Raw genomic sequence first — 17506 nt, 5'->3', positions numbered from 1 at the left:
CTGCCTAAATCCATTAGGTGCCTTTGAAAATCCCACCTTACATTATTATAATCACAAGAAGCCTACCATTGTGACTGTTATACAGAGGCGTTGTTATAACAGAGGTGTAAAAGAGGTTAATGTACTCGAGTTGGGATCTAAGACAGGTAGCATTATTAGAGGAGAAAGCCAGAACTTTGGAATAGTTACCTCTTTGAATTACAGGATAGTGTGGTTTTAAATTCCCAGTTCTGAGCCACTCCCTACCACTATTTTGTTTACAGCCTGGGTCCATAAGTGGAAGGAATCAAGTATTCCAGGTACCTAGCCTCCATGTTGTGAGCAAAGCTATCTGCCAGTCAAGACAGTGTAACTCTTGTAAGGTCAGCTGACTTCAGAAGACTTCCATCCTTTGGGCCCAAAAACTCATGAGAACTGCTCACAAGATTTCTGAGCCCTAATCCCAGTAGGTTAGGGCTCAGAATCTTCAAACTGAAACAGATTCAAGCCTTGCCCCTAGGTCATTTCCACTTATTGCTAGAACCTTGTTTCAAAATTGAAGTCGTGAGAAAATTGTCTGGGTTTCATTTTTCCTTAAAAACTTGAAACTCAGCCCAAGAGCACAGACAGGTTCTCTAAGGTTTAAAACCTTTCAAGTGCAGCTGGGCCCTCTTTTGAGTCAACCTGAGCTAATTTACAGTTTTGCATTGAAAACATATGAACTTTGTGGGTTTGCATGGTTCCAATGTGAAACCAGGTGAAACTCATTAGAGGGTTGAAGCTAGGACTGGGAAATGAACTATGCTGATTCTATTCCTGGGTCTGCTGTGGAGGCTTCCTATGTGACCTGGGACAAGTCACTTCATCTCTCTTTGTGTCAGTTTCTCCATCAATAAAATGGGCATAACATGACTTAGCTGCCTCATTGGAGGGATGTAAGCCTATCTTGGTTAGTTAAATGGTTTGTAAAATGGTTTGAAACCCTCAGATGGAAGGCATTATAGGCCTTTTCCTACTGGGCTTCATTTTGAGATCCTACAGTGAAAGTTGAGGTAGGCAGAGAAAGATACAAACTGACACTGAGTGAAACCAAATAAAATATTTGTGGGTACCTCCAGGAAGCAAAACAACTGAATTTTATGCTGCTCTGTGAGTCAGACACAGACTACTTCTTGTAACAGAATGCTCTGCGGAGAACATAAAGGTTACAGTCAATTTTTATTAAAGTTGTCTTGTTCAGAGTCAGGCTTAAATTTCTGCCCTTGGACTGGTAGAAAATCTCTCCTCTTCGCCTGCTACAGTGACGAGACAGCAGCGGACTTATTAGTTAGCAGATTTCTCCAGAAAGCCATCTATTAATGCCTGGGATTGATTTTTTCAAGGTCACTAGCTCTTTAGTAACCTACCATCGTCTTCTTTTAATTCAGTTTGTAAATCCTTGGCCTTCCCCCTCCCTTACATGCACTTTTCCCCTCTTTCTGTTCCGTTAAAGGCAGACGTTGTAGCTTTAAGATTTTAAGACCTTTCCCAGATGGAAAAGGTCATTTGTCTTTCACTACTCAACACTTTCTTCATGAGTTCATTTAAACATTGCCAGACATCAGAGGAACAGAAATCAGCTGTACAGTTATCTTTTTCTTATTCCCTTTTTATGTAGGTGGCAAATGGGTCTGGAACAAAACTGTTTGGTTCCCATAGCAATTCACAATATGTGCTTACCATAATACTGTACTCTTCCCACTCCTTATCTACACCTGTTGTTTCTTTCTTTGCTTCCTATTAGTTAATAGCGGTAACACCAGCATTATTTTGGATGGCATTAGATAGACTATTCCCCAGGTTGTTTGTGGTTTCTCTCTGTTAGCCGTTAGGAAAGGATGTACACTTAATCTAACCAGTAGAAAGCTGACACTTTATTAATCATCTATTTCCAATTGGAGCCTTAATGAGGAGTTAATTAAAGGGATGATACTATACAGCATCTGCTAATCTTGGTGCATTATTTTATATGAAAGCAGTCATCAGAATTAGTCATGAGCATTATCTTGCTGTGTGTGGTCTGGACTGAAATGGTGTGTCTGATTCCATTCAGCTACAGTGGGCAGAGTTAAGATACACGTTTGATGAGTTACTCAGTTGGATCGTATTTTGAAAGTTTGTCACGCTCCCTATCTGTCTGTATCTCTAGGCTCAGCGTCAAGGGATCATTAAAAGCTTTCAGCTTCACTTTGTAGCGTGTCTGAAATGAGTAAAGTGACAAAAGTCATCCTTTCCCATGAGTTAACAGGAGCAGCTGCTGAAATGTCCACTGGCTTATTGTTAGCTGGCATTATGTAACCGTGTAGCATTTCATTCCATTTTGGTGTAGAGAACGCTGGTTCTGCGTCTGGCTGCTGGGGGGTGTCTGCTTGGATCAGAGCTATGGCCATCAGAACCTTCTGACAACATGCAGCTCAACAAAGATAAAGAGAGCCATTGTCTTCCCATCCAGGGACGGGAGAGACACATTGCTTGCAAAAGGACTTGTGCCAAGCTAAAGAGCGCTACTCAGCCAGTCAGGGAATCAGAGGATCCCCTGGCTCATGCACTGTGGCTGCTCTGATATTCAGAAAGCTGTTGTTCACTGCAGGTATTGTATCTGGTAACGCTTCTTTAACTCTTTCCTTCTTTCTTCTGTTTCCTCTTACTCTTGTCCTAAGACATGTGCCAGGGATAGTTGTGTCTGAGAAAGTAACTTATGGATCCTTCCTTCATTCTGGGTGGCCAATAAACTCCTCCTTCTCCCCCCTCCTTGTTGCAGATGCAGTCACTAATTTCAGGCAAGGAAGATGGCCTAATGATCCCCCTTTAAGGTCAATGTTGTTGCATAAATCCATCTAGTCGTGGTTGCTATAAGAGCAGTGCAGTTAACCAGAGACAGAGTGGTGTAATGTTACGAAGCAGGGCATGCAAGTTGCCTGCTTAAATCACTGAAGCATTTTAATTGACATTCGGTGACTCTTCCTTCTTCTCCATGCTGTATGTAATTGAGTGAGTGCCGCTGGGTGCTGGTCTTGGAGGTCATTCTGTGAGCATTGCTACCACTTCTGCATTTGGCTGTTGCAACAGTACAGTCCTGTGGAATTTATCTGGAAACTTCATCTATTCGCTGCTAAGGGGCAAACAGAGGAACACTGTCGTTTGTTCATGCACCAGGGAGAACTGTGAATTAGCCTAGCTCAAGCGAGAGCAGTCGGACTGTAAAATAACACTGGTGCTGCACTCACTCATGTTGGCACTAAGACTTCTGGTGGCCCATCCCATGGTTCTTGGGGCTGCAGTAAGCTGAGCCACTCAATGAATTCTTTCCCAGTGAATCGTGGGGAAAGTTGTCTGTCCATTTTGGGCACACACGGGGAATTGTGGGAAGGCTTCGGAGAATGTGGAGTACTTAGATGGTGCTAGCCTGGATCCACAATACAGAATGGTTGTGTTAGCAGCTAATGGAGTTGTACTCACTTGAATTTTAGCCTATTCCTCTACTCAGGCCAGTCAAATCAAGTTAAAAGCATCACCACACTTTGATTAAGGATTGTTGTGTGGAAGGGGCTTCAGTTAGGGATGACACTCGAGTGATAATATAAGTTAACTTTGCAGTGAAGACAAGCACATTGTGTTTATGGGATCCATGCTTCTAAACCCCTGAGGGGCTTTTCCAGATCTCCCTCTTTCCCCTCAGACCCAAATATTCACCATATTTGGAAACAAAAAAGGCATCTCTCCCATGATGGTTTCGTTTCCTTCAGCAATCCACTAAACTGCCAGTAGGTAAGTATTCTTTTGCTGCCCGTAATGCTATCTTGCTCCTCCCCATTCAGATAACTATTTCACAGAACCGCTTCCCTGTATGTAGTGTTAAGAGTGGTTGTTAAGAGTTGGTAGAGGAAGCCATTTGGAGTGCCCAAGAAGTTTTGTTGGTCCTTCAAAACAAAGGAATTATGCTGCCTGTTTTGAACACCATCTACTGCGCCTTCTATAGTAACTCTTTACATGTATACAGATGTGAGCGCTCCTGTAACATGCAATATTCCTGAAGGAAACAGTGAGTCAGCGAATGAAAAGGAGCAAGACAGGAGAGTGTGAACCCAGAGCTGAAAGATAATTACTGTTGAATATCAACGCAAAGTGCACTTGTGCACCTTGCATATAGCCAGGCATTTTGTTACTAAAATTGGTAGTCATATTGAAACAAATAAACATTTATACTTGAAAGGTGCTACTCTCATGAGGGAGTGTGGTTTAAGAAGCATGGCAAAGCTTGCTTACTGTGCACTAGAGTCTGCCATGTTTGCTCATGTTAAATAGTACCTCACTCTATCAATAGGCCTATTGATTTCAGTAGTCTGCTACCTTGTCCTGAATGTTCAAATAGTGGGAACTGCCATCTTCTAGGTTGTGATTTCCATAAGTAGTGCACCTGGCAGTGAGGCCTCCAACAATGACACAATTGGATTGGAGGATACGAAATGTTCTAGAGCTCTGTTGCCATTTCTGGAGGGAAAGAGTGGTCTCTCTCTAGAGCAATCTATAATCTGGATTATTTCCAGGGTTGTGGTTGTTGGTGAGGTTTTTTTGTTGTTTTTTGTTTAATACCTCACTGTTCACTAGTTGTGTTTGATAAGTGATGAGCTGTGGATACCAGCTGGCCTCAATTTGGTCCCCCCTAGATACAATTTGTCCCACATTCTAGTTTGCACGTACGGAATAAATGGACTTCCTTTTGTCCGGGTCAGGTCTGAACTGACTCTTTTCATCAGGTATTAGTGAGGCACCTAAAAAACAACCCCCATAATATATCGGATGACAGGTGTGAGGAAGGGGAAGAAGTTCTCAGAACCATTTAATTCTTCATGCAATAACAACTTTTGCTAACTGATTGCAATTGAAGCTATTCCACGCCCCCTTCTTTTTTTTTCAAGCTGAAGATGAATTTCAGGAGACACCAAAAGCAGTTTGTGCGCTAGACTTTGCTTTCTTCACTCAGAGGAATTTCAAGGTAACCTCACAGGGTTTCATTTAAAAACAGGAGTTCAGAAAGAAAATATTGAGGTTTTAAACCACTGTCTCTGTTAGTTTATTAAAATATTAGTCTTATAGGTGTGTTGGGTTGATTTGCTTTCCATAGTGTTTAAAAATAGCTGCGAGAATAATGGGTTTCATCAAAAATCATTAGCTGGGATGTTACTTTCCTTTTTTTAAACCGCAGAACAAAGTGTCACAGCCAGATTAAACAGGCCACAAAGCACTCAGAGTACACACGTACAGTTAGCAATTTATATATATATGTTAACCATGGAAAATGCTAAAAGATATCAACCATCTTTTAATGCAGATTGGTCAGAACCCTCAAGAAAGGTCAGCTTGTTCAAAGCGGCTGGTATTTGCATCAAGTGACATTAAAAGGCTCAGGTATTTATAGAGATTTGCCTGGGTCTCTACAGCGCTAGGCAATTGAATGAAATTGCACAGATGAAAGGGCATTTCAGTCTAACAGCTGCAAATAGCTGTAGTGTAGTGAAGTGCTAAATGATGTCATGTTAAGCAGCATGGTTGTCTAACTTAAGGATGGATTTTAATTGTGGAAGGGATAAGGAGATCACATGGGAAGCTTCTTCTTTTTTTTTTTTTTGGTTATTGATTGTTGAATGTTTTACTCCTTATGGAGTGCAATCCAAACTGCAGATCCTTCTTTTCCAAGTTTTATTTACGAGCTGTATGGTCTCTACTTGTATCAGCTGGCTACTGTGATACAGGATGGGGTTATTTTAGTTAATAAACTTGCACAGGTGAATCAGAAAGCAGAAGTCATATGAGGAGACTGTTGGGAATAAAAGTAATTGTGGCTAATTCTGTGTGATCCTAATGCTTGTCCTTTTCCTGAATCTTTGGTGGGAGAGCCAACCTTGATCCCAGAGGCTAGGAGGGAAAAATATGAGACTTCTATGATGAAAGGGAAAATGTTTATGAAATTCACAAAACAATAGTGGGGATTATGGCCAAAAGGAGCAAAATCCTGTATAAAATGCTATGAAATTCCAGGAAATTCTCTCTCTCCTTCCTTCAACCACATGAGCACCCTTATCTTCCAGTTTAACATAAATAGCCAGACTGACATATGAAAGGTGCTTTCTGCTTGTGGAAACTTCATAAATCTGCACAGAGCAAAAGAAGTGGAGTGTCCTACTGAACAACCAAACATGGAGAAAAAGGGCCCTTTGCATCAGTTCTGTTTGTATGAAAATTTTCACTTTTCAGCACTTCCCAGTGTCGTGCGACACAGAGCAGCTAAGTAGTTGTTCTTTACATCAGTTTCGCAGTTTGATACAGATGACCTGCAAATGGGGTGCCCTTAGGAGACTTGCTAACCAAGCCAAATTTGAATGGGATATTATCTTCTGAACGGCTCAGGTACCTTCCTGTGCCAATACCTTGAAAAGAAACGCAAGAAATGGACCAAATACTGAAGCCCTTCCTTACTCAGATAAACTCCCTATAGCATGACTAGGCAGAGATCCAGGGGAGATTGCTGATTGTAATTTATCTATATATATATAGAAAAAATATTAAATGCCTTGGAACTCTACTATTGTTCCCATAGGCCCTAAGCCTGCACACACTTAAACACTTGCAAAATTTTACTCATGTGAGTAGCTCCATAGAATTCAACGGTAATACTACAAATGATTGAAAATTTCCCAACAGGACAATTTGCAACAGAAAATGCCGATTCAACTAAATCAAAGCATTTCATGGGAACATATTGATTTTGTTGACATGTTCAATGGGAAACTGTCAAAACGCTTGATTTCAATATGAGCAAACCATTTTGATAAGGTCAGAACATTTTGTTTCAACAGTATCATTTGGATTTTTCTATGATACAATATTCGTAAAAAAAGGACGTTCCAACCATACTGAAATGAAATGTTTCACTAAGGTTGTTTTAATGTCTTTCCCATATGAAATATTTCGGAATTGTTCTTTTTTATGGTAACATTTTGAAAATCTGGCTTTCTATTCTGATCTGGAATGAAAACAAATTTTGGAATATTGGAATTTTCCACAGACCAGAAATTCCAAGTTTCAATCACCTCTACTGCACATGTGCTTAAATGTGTATGGAATCTGGGCCATCACTAGAGTGGGTACGTGCAAAATCTTGTTAGTTGCCCTCATGATCCTCTCCCCAGCACCGTCCCTCTTACTGAATGAAGTTTGACTCCGAGAGATATTCCAAGTGAATTAAGGCAATATTGTTTATTCCCGATAATAAAAAGGACTGAGAGTTACTGACTGCTATATCGCCACCTGTGTCTTGGTTGGCATGGACAACCTTAATCCTGACATTTCCTAGCTTTTGAATGCTTACTTTGCAATTTTAACATTCATTTAATGTAGGCTTGTTGAAATAGGCTGAGGGCCTGTGATTTTGTTGTGTTTACACTCTACTCCGGCTACCTTGAATAGGCAGTTTTTAAGTAACAACTCTAAAGCTAGCTTCCGGCTCTAGGCACCAGCAAAGCAAGCACGTGCTTGGGGAGGCACAATTCCAGGGGCGGCAGTCCGGCCATTCTTTCTTTTTTTTTTTTTTGCTTGGGCAGTTGCGCTCTTGGAGCTTGGGGCGGCAAAAAACCTAGAGCTGGCCCTGCTTCCAAGTAGATTTCAAAGTTAACACCTCACAGACATGAAGTGGGCAGCTGACCCCTCTCAGAGTCTGTTGCTTCAGATTATCTGGTTGAAGACAGCACTACATTGTTTTACATTAGTTTCACATTTGCAAGCTTTTCTTCACAGCCTTAAGGTTGAAAAAAAAAAGCCATTTTTTTCAGACTTGAAGCTTAGATTCTAGACCTGGGCCAAGGATATCAAAACTATTGTGTAAAGTGCCAAGATGCAGACCATGGTTAACAGCTCTGTTCCTCTGGCACAATGAAACTTTCTACCCTAAAGATTAAGCTGGTCTGTGCAGGAGACAGAGCTTTCTTGGGGGCCAGCCTGAGGCTGTGGAATGAATGCCCCCAGGCACTAAGGGCCATCGTACATCTCACCATCTTCTGCTCCAAGTGCAAGGCTACCTTCTTCATTCTGCCTTCTCAACTACAACCAAATAGCAACATAGATTCATAGATTATAGGACTGGAAGGGACCTCGAGAGGTCATCGAGTCCAGTCCCCTGCCCGCATGGCAGGACCAAATACTGTCTAGACCATCCCTGATAGACATTTATCTAACCTACTCTTAAATATCTCCAGAGACGGAGATTCCACAACCTCCCTAGGCAATTTGTTCCAGTGTTTAACCACCCTGACAGTTAGGAACTTTTTCCTAATGTCCAACCTAGACCTCCCTTGCTGCAGTTTAAACCCATTGTTTCTGGTTCTATCCTTAGAGGCTAAGGTGAACAAGTTCTCTCCCTCCTCCTTATGACACCCTTTTAGATACCTGAAAACTGCTATCATGTCCCCTCTCAGTCTTCTCTTCTCCAAACTAAACAAACCCAGTTCTTTCAGCCTTCCTTCATAGGTCATGTTCTCAAGACCTTTAATCATTCTTGTTGCTCTTCTTTGGACCCTTTCCAATTTCTCCACATCTTTTTTAAAATGCGGCGCCCAGAACTGGACACAATACTCCAGCTGAGGCCTAACCAGAGCAGAGTAGAGCGGAAGAATGACTTCTCGTGTCTTGCTCACAACACACCTGTTAATGCATCCCAGAATCACGTTTGCTTTTTTTGCAACAGCATCACACTGTTGACTCATATTTAGCTTGTGGTCCACTATAACCCCTAGATCCCTTTCTGCCGTACTCCTTCCTAGACAGTCTTTTCCCATTCTGTATGTGTGAAATTGATTTTTCCTTCCTAAGTGGAGCACTTTGCATTTGTCTTTGTTAAACTTCATCCTGTTTAACTCAGACCATTTCTCCAATTTGTCCAGATCATTTTGAATTATGACCCTGTCCTCCAAAGTAGTTGCAATCCCTCCCAGTTTGGTATCATCCGCAAACTTAATAAGCGTACTTTCTATGCCAATATCTAAGTCGTTGATGAAGATATTGAACAGAGCCAGTCCCAAAACAGACCCCTGCGGAACCCCACTCGTTATGCCTTTCCAGCAGGATTGGGAACCATTAATAACAACTCTCTGAGTATGGTTATCCAGCCAGTTATGCACCCACCTTATAGTAGCCCCATCTAATTTGTATTTGCCTAGTTTATCGATAAGAATATCATGCGAGACCATATCAAATGCCTTACTAAAGTCTAGGTATACCACATCCACCGCTTCACCCTTATCCACAAGGCTCGTTATTCTATCAAAGAAAGCTATCAGATTGGTTTGACATGATTTGTTCTTCACAAATCCATGCTGGCTGTTCCCTATCACCTTACCACCTTCCAAGTGTTTGCAGATGATTTCCTTAATTACTTGCTCCATTATCTTCCCTGGCACAGAAGTTAAACTAACTGGTCTGTAGTTACCTGGGTTGTTTTTATTTCCCTTTTTATAGATGGGCACTATATTTGCCCTTTTCCAGTCTTCTGGAATCTCTCCCGTCTCCCATGACTTTCCAAAGATAATAGCTAGAGGCTCAGATACCTCCTCTATTAGCTCCTTGACTATTCTAGGATGCATTTCATCAGGCCCGGGTGACTTGCAGGCATCTAACTTTTCTAAGTGATTTTTAACTTGTTCTTTTTTTATTTTATCCGCTAAACCTACCCCCTTCCCATTAGCATTCACTATGTTAGGCATTCCTTCAGACTTCTCGGTGAAGACCGAAACAAAGAAGTCATTAAGCATCTCTGCCATTTCCAAGTTTCCTGTTACTGTTTCTCCCTCTTCACTAAGCAGTGGACCTACCCTGTCTTTGGTCTTCCTCTTGCTTCTAATGTATTGATAAAAAGTCTTCTTGTTTCCTTTTATTCCCGTAGCTAGTTTGAGCTCATTTTGTGCCTTTGCCTTTCTAATCTTGCCCCTGCATTCCTGTGTTGTTTGCCTATATTCATCCTTTGTAATCTGTCCTAGTTTCCATTTTTTATATGACTCCTTTTTATTTTTTAGATCGTATATATATGTATATATATATAAACCCCAATCCCAACCCAACCCACAAACCCACTCCAAACCCCAAAACCCCTACCTAAACAAACACTCCTTGCACACTCTTCCCCCCTGAGGAGAGGATGAGAGAAAAAACCACATGTGACAGATGTTAGTCACAGTGCTTAGTGCATTATTGGAAGGTGTTCAGATATACTACTGCCTATATGGAGCATGATAGAAGATCCTATATAGAACAGAATAGATGACAATTCTACAACAGGCAGTGGATTCTGAAGCAAATTCCATAGTCACTGAATAGTGAAATACAAGAGGCCCTATTTTAAAATAACACAAAGGTTTCCATTACAATTGTGTTTGCTTTTAGCTAGATGCTACTTCTATTACATGGTCAGCTATTACTTAGGACAGCGATTACTGTATATGAATAAATGGATTGAATGTTTCATAGTAGGTCAAGTCATTTCACTGCCTTGTGCCTCAGTTTTTCCATCTGTAAAATGGGGGTAATAATATTTACCCACATTGTAAAGGGATCTCTGGATAAAAAGTGAAAAGTATTTTAATAATAAAATTTATTATAATTATTGCTACTTTGATATTTGGTACAGGATAACATGATTTTTAGTTTACCATAAGCCTGATTTTCAGAGAGCTGAGCACATCCTATTGACTTAGCAGGTGTTGCAGATTGAAAATCAAGTCCAATAGTTTACACTTGCTCACTTTCAAGAAAGAACATATAGTTGCAAGAGTGTATAACCTGGATTCAACTAAAATTCTCATAGGAAGTTCTCACAGGACAATTTATTATTGTTGGATTAAATTCCAGCTTCAGTTTTAAGTTAAGCAGAACTTCAGAGACATATATCAAGCTTCCTTACAAGCAGAAAAATATTTTTTCACAAGAACCTTTAAACTTATTTAAGAACCTTTAAGACTGTAAATTCCTTAGGGGCAAGGCCCTAGTTTTCTGTTATGCTGGTACCAAGCATGGTCAATACTCAGTAAATAATGGCCCAGACCCTCCGCTAGTATAAATCAGCACAGTTCCATTAACTACACTGATTTACACCAACTAAGGGTATGGTCAGATATTTTGCATTTCTGCAGATCCTGAACTGTTACCCGGTCTCATCATAATTCTTGATGGAGAGAAGACATTCTAGTGGGTAATTATTTCTCTTTTGTTCTCACATCAGTATTATCTGCTGTTTGTCCTTTTGCGCCATTTTTAAAACCAAGTTTAAACATATTTCTGTCATTTGGGCACAGAGGATACTAAACATACCTTCACCTACCACAAAATCCACCTTTTTTTGGAAGACCACCTATAGAGAAGCCTTTTACTTGCTTCCAGAGGATAGCTGTCACCACAACACAAATCCTACCACAAGTCCAGCACAGTTTGGGTGATATTCTCTACTCACATGATGGCCAGAATGGAGGATGAATAGGAGAGGGTGGTCTCTCCATGTCAAGGATGAAATAAACGTGTGGTAGCAATGGGTTAGGCTTACACTGCCAGTAAATACATTAAGAACTTTAATTATCCAGTGCTGCTGGGCTCTGAACCTTCAGAAGGATAAATATTTATTCTCCAAATTATATATATGAAACAGAAATATTTATTACAACATATGTTGGATCGGCTGGGGAGGGAGGAGAAAAACGAGTAACAATTACATAACTCATCAAGTGCTCCATAATCAGCCTAGAAGCTTTTCTTTCCCTTTTCCTGAACCCAAGGAACTGCTGTCCTGAAGGTCCAGAACCTTGCCATTCTCTAGAGCAGAGCTCTTCTGATGCACACTCACGCGATGACATAGATCACAAACAAGGAAGCCCAGGTTGACTGGCAGTGTAGTGTGGTAAAAAGGGTCTTAGCCTACCATTTAGGAGCTGTGGGCTCAAGTCTTGGCTCAGTCACTGACTTAGTGTGTGACCATCAGCAACGCATTTCTCCTCAGTGTTTCTGTGTTTTCCCTCCCCTTGTCTGTCTGCTCTATTTAGATTGTAAACTATTCTGGGCAGACACTGCCTCTTATTATGAGTTTGTAATTTTCCCAGCATAACAGGTGCCTCCAGGTGCTACCATAATATAAATAATAATACCACTAATCATTTTGTAACTTGAATTTAGTTAATTTAAAAAGACTTTGCTCAAACCTATCCTTTTCGTGGGTCAGACCCAACTCCCCAAGGCTGTTCTATTTATGTCTGTGATCTGACCGGACCCAGACCGCCCCAGAAAGGGGGAGCACAGAGTTGGTTTAAAGTCACCTTTGCACTCCTACATCATGAGTGATGCTGAATGTTCCTCAGCTGCAGCCCACGTCTCTTAAACAGAGCTGGTCCGTTCATAATAGATCAGAATGGGTCGCAGAAAACACTTAGAATCGTCAATTTCAGTGCGTAGGGCAATAGTACAGACAGGACTTTATTTTGCTATGAACATATATGAAAAATAAAATGAAAATCTCCAGTTTTGACAGCAATTTTATCTTAAATAGATGGTACATTAAATGCTGTCTATTCAGGGCAGAAGGTTAATTAGGCAACCTCTTTCCATTGCATCTTGTTTATAGGAACAGCTTGAATCACAGCAGCTTGTAGTGTTTCACATCTGTTAGGACTGGCTTTTGCTTAGCCAAAACAGTTACCTCTTGCAATATTTTGATAGGTATCATGTTGTTTTAGTTTGTGGAGAGATGTTATCAGAAAAACATTCTTAGGCAATCTTTGGGCAGTGTGGGTTTCAGACGTTCGGTAACACACAGACATCTTTCTATTTACCATCTTCCTAAGAATAAAAGTTGTCTTAGTGGAGATAATTAATCATACTAAGGAACTGCAATTTTAGCTTCACAGCCACTTCCTTAACCCTTCACTGCTTGGGGAACCTGGGTAATCCACAAATTGCCATGATCTCATAAACGGAGAGTTATTTCAACATTCCATAATAATCCTATGGAGAACTTTTTAGAGATAGGCAAACTATATGCTGATTTTCTTGGCATAGCAAATATTATACTGTTCATTGGCATCAAAGTTTTGTTGATAAATCTGGTCATAGGATTCTAAAACTCTCTCCCACAATGTAAACAAAATGCAGTTTTTAAAAATAACATTAAATAAACAGAAGCCAGTACAAATATATGAAAAACATACATGTATATGCCATTGCATTAAAACATATATATTCCTAAAATGATCACCTGAAGAATTTTCCTAAAGGAATACCAGGAATAGTAACAGAGTATGTGTATATGCACAGTGTCACACACATACCGATATAGACCAAGATTTTGAAAAGTGCCTATTGATGCTCTACATTTTGGAGGCCAACTTGAAACACCTTGAAGTGGCCGGATTTTCAGCAGAGGAGTGTTCAGCATATTTACTCAAGCTTTGTACGTGGATCAGAATTTGGTCCTGAATAAGTTTTTTCAATTATGCATAATAGTCTCTCACCTCAAAGATTTCCTTGCCATAATCCTGTTTGACTCAGGGGTAGAGCTGTTCTGGGGGTACAGCTGAATGGAAGAACTTTGATGGAACAATTTTCCATCAGAAAATGCAGTTCTATTGAAATTAAAAAGCTGAATGAAATTTTGTTGCTATTGCCAAAATATCTTTTTGGAGAAAAAAAATGATCTGAGAATGTCAAAATGTTCTAATTTGTCCCCATTTTTGGAATGAAACATTTTGGTTTTTCCTTTCAAAATAACCTTTCATTTCAGTTTGTAAAAAATGTTATATTATATATTATAATACAACAGTTTAAAAAGTCAAAATTGAAACAAAACATTTTAGATTTTTTTGAAATGGTGTTTTTCCTCAGAATTTTCATGCATGGACAGTTTAGAGATTTTGGGGTTTCATTTCAAATTGGAACAAAAACAAATATCAAAATCCTCCATGAAACAGAATTTCCATTCTCCACCAAGCTCTAATCAGGAGTAAAATAATCAAAGATACTTTATCAAAAGTACCCAGTAATCCACCACAGAACTTTCTCTAAATAGTGTAATGCTGTGGGACCCAAAACAAACCAAGCCTCATCTGCCTTATTTAATCTGAATTTTGCAACCCAAGCTGTATGCTAGCCCTTCCTCTCCCATTGGCTTGAAGACACGGTGGCTGAACTTTCAGATACCCTGATAATAGATGGATCCATTTCCTTTTTGTCATTTGAACTTCGCTTTTGTTAATGTTTGCTCTGTGGAAGCCTTCAATATCTAATCTATCAGCAGGGAACAGATCTGTTGATAGACCTGTGCTGCTTTCCAGATTTTACAAAAGTAAAAGGTGTGTTGAAGATGTGACACGCCCTCCCAGGGTCAAACAGTTGTTGATAACCACAGTCAAGCCTGCTTTTGTTCACATTTCCCTGCAGGAACTTGTTCCGTGATTTATATCTAATGGGAGGGGAATGGTGGGCCACATGACTTATATTCTACAATGAACTCTGGCAATGTCAGCATTAGTTTATAGAACTCCAGAACAGATTAAAATCCTAACAACAGACAACCAGATAACACCCCACATCTACAGATTGATCACTATCTCCCTGAAGTCTTCCCCCTAATAGTCTCCTGCCAGTTCTGGATGAATGTGCTCAGCTGATATGCCCTTTGAGATGGTACTCAGTTGGCAGCCTTCACCTGCCTGCAGTTAGTAAGCTTGACAAAGATATTATGGAGCCCAGTCACTAGCATGAAGTAACAGGCGTGGGTCCATAATTCAGAGAGGTCCATGTTTATTTCTTCCTCACAGGAATATGTTCAGGCTTCTGAGCGTAGGTTGGATAAATTAAATGTGTAACATGAAATGTGTGCAAGTTAGAGAAGGAAGGCAATGGATGTAGATGAGATAACAAGTTCATATGGCTGTAGTAGACTGTCACTATATCAAAAAAGGTAGAAAGGGTCCAAGTCAATAGCGTTGCCCTACAATTTACTTTTAAAGAGCTGCTCATCTTCTGACTCTTGTGGAGTAAAAATTTTCAGCTCCTTGACAACTTCCACCCTTTCCCATCTGTAGTTTCAGAGCGCTCCACTTTACTGAACAGCGTTCCATTTTCTTTAAGTATAACAAAAATGGCATCCTTTTGGAATAAATGAAAGAGCACAGCACACCAGTACTCTGCAGCCTCCATTCTGTTTAATTCCAGCTCCCTCTAATGATCCACTGCCTACTGTCAGACGACAGGATACTGACCTAGGTGCACCACTGGTCTGAACCAGTATGTCCATTCTTATGTTCTTATGATCCTGATCCTAACTTTCAAGTCCCTCATTGGTCTGGGATCAGACACCTCACAGACCACCTTCCCCATCCATGATTCAACAAAGGAGCATAGGCATTGCCATAATGGGTAAGACCTAAGGTCCATCTAGTCTAGTATCTTGTCTTTGACAGTGGTTTCAGAGGAAGGTTTAAGACCTCTGTAGGAGGCAGATGTCGAATAATTCCCCCCCCACCCAGTCATTACATCTCATCCTGATCTCTAATAGAGATTCGCTTAAGCCCTGAAGCATGAAGTTTAATATCCTGTCTAAATGTTTTGTTAATGTTAACTATTATAATATTCTTGTCATCGATATAAATGTCCCTTTTAGACTCTTGCTAAGTTCTTGGCCTCAACAACTTCCTATGTCAATGAATTCCACAGTCTAATAATAGGCTGTGTAAAAAAAGCATTTCCTTTTGTTTTTGAATTGGTCACCTTTAAGTTCATTGATTGTCCCCTTGTTTTTGTATTATGAGCCAGCAAGAACAGAAGCTTCCAATCTAAGTTCTGTAGAGCATTCTTAATTTTATACATTTGTCATGTATCCTCAATCAAACAATTACTATTGATGAATGCAGGGGAATGGACTTGAGGTCCCTTCAAGCCCTACATTACTAAGATTTCTAAGAAATAAAACTCTTCAAGCAAAATCTTGGGGAGCCAGAGGCTGGCATTCCCAGTGTTGGGCTCTACTGCATAGAACATACTGTTGGAACTGCTTGTCTTGGTTTCTGGGTCTCTACAAGTGTTACCAAAGCACCTTTACCACCCTGCTGCACTTGCCTTGGATACTTTGGGACTACTTTTCAAAACTTCCAGCAGAAACCTTTCTTCCAGGAGAGGGATAATAATGTTGACCTCCATTTTGACAAAAGCTGTTGGAAGTGGTACTGATTCCCTGGGTCTTATAGGAATTTGATCTCTTCTCCCATAATTTCTTTCATCTCCCAAAAGGCCTTTCAATATCTAGCACAAGCCACTGCTTCAGAGAAGCTGTGTGGGGAACTCTGGAGTAGGTATTCAGAGCGAAGTGCAATGACAATTGTGTTACAGTAGAGTACAAATGTATATGTGATATAAAATGCCACCGAGAACAGCATGGCTTGTGTGAATATATTACACCCTGAGTACTTACACTGGTGATTCAGTTATTAATGGCTCAGTTCCCAAGTGAAGATGCAGCCAGAAAGCTGGATATCATTGGCTAACTGAAGACACCGCAGCATATGTCTCCTTATTAACCCCCTTAGTGGCCTCCTGTTGTACAGGAGGTAGGATACAACTCTGTCCCTGTGCACTAAGTGATGTTCCAGGCGGTGTACTGCGGGCACCCAATATCAAATGTAGAAGAGACATTTTTTCCCAGTCCTTCCTGTTCTGGAGTCCTACCATTGTGAACATCAATTCTTTTTATACACCCTCGGCCCTCATCCAGAATTGTGTGAGAGGGAATATGAGGGGGGTTTAGATAAGTGAATTGAATTTTCTACTGTACTTGAGGTACCCATTTCCTCTGCCTGAAATCTTACAACAATATAAATGGGGGAAAAAAAGTAAAATTTAATCTAAAGATATGCTCCAGTGGTGTGGGAGTTGTCTCTAGATATAGCTTGCATGTGTATCCCTCCCTTCCACCCTTTCCAAAATGACACAAGATGAGAATTTCAGGGGCACACCATCTGATTTCCAAATCCTAAAGGCTTGTTAGCCATAACCCTGCTGGCGTGCTCTCACTGAACATATTAAAACATGTTCTCTTTTTTTCCCTGTGTTTTCCCATTCAGCTTTGGCAACAGGCTTGTTTAAAAATCCAGAAATGATACTTCCAGTTGTTGTTTTTGGGCATACAATACAGGCATTGTGCATAGCTAAATGGAGCAGATCACAGTTGTTTATACTGTACCAAGCTACACTTTTCCATGTGGCATTGTTAGATTGAAGCAATTTGTCTGCCTGGTGGCCATATATTGAGATCTCATTTTCAGTACCTTCTATCAAACGTTTGAGATCTGTATATGAAAGCTATGATCCAAAACAGCTCTGTGATAAACCACAGATCACTGGCAACTATTTAGAGTGACAGATGGCCTTATAGAGAGTCTAGAGGGCATGATGAGCATGAGATGTT

General features: G+C 40.4%; 1 long non-coding RNA gene across 1 annotated transcript in view; it reads left to right on the top strand.

Annotated features, from left to right (window-relative positions):
* Positions 1 to 2271: 2271 nt before the first annotated feature.
* Positions 2272 to 17506, top strand: part of LOC101940991 (uncharacterized) — a 93744-nt gene continuing 78509 nt past the window's right edge. The window contains exon 1 of the long non-coding RNA XR_006175141.2: positions 2272 to 2608. This is a non-coding gene — a long non-coding RNA (uncharacterized LOC101940991). The remainder of the gene's footprint in view (positions 2609 to 17506) is intronic.

This window comes from Chrysemys picta, chromosome 10 (assembly GCF_011386835.1).
Source record: "Chrysemys picta bellii isolate R12L10 chromosome 10, ASM1138683v2, whole genome shotgun sequence".
In the NCBI taxonomy this organism is placed as follows: Eukaryota; Metazoa; Chordata; order Testudines; family Emydidae; genus Chrysemys; species Chrysemys picta.
This window is presented reverse-complemented; position numbering and strand designations above follow the sequence as displayed.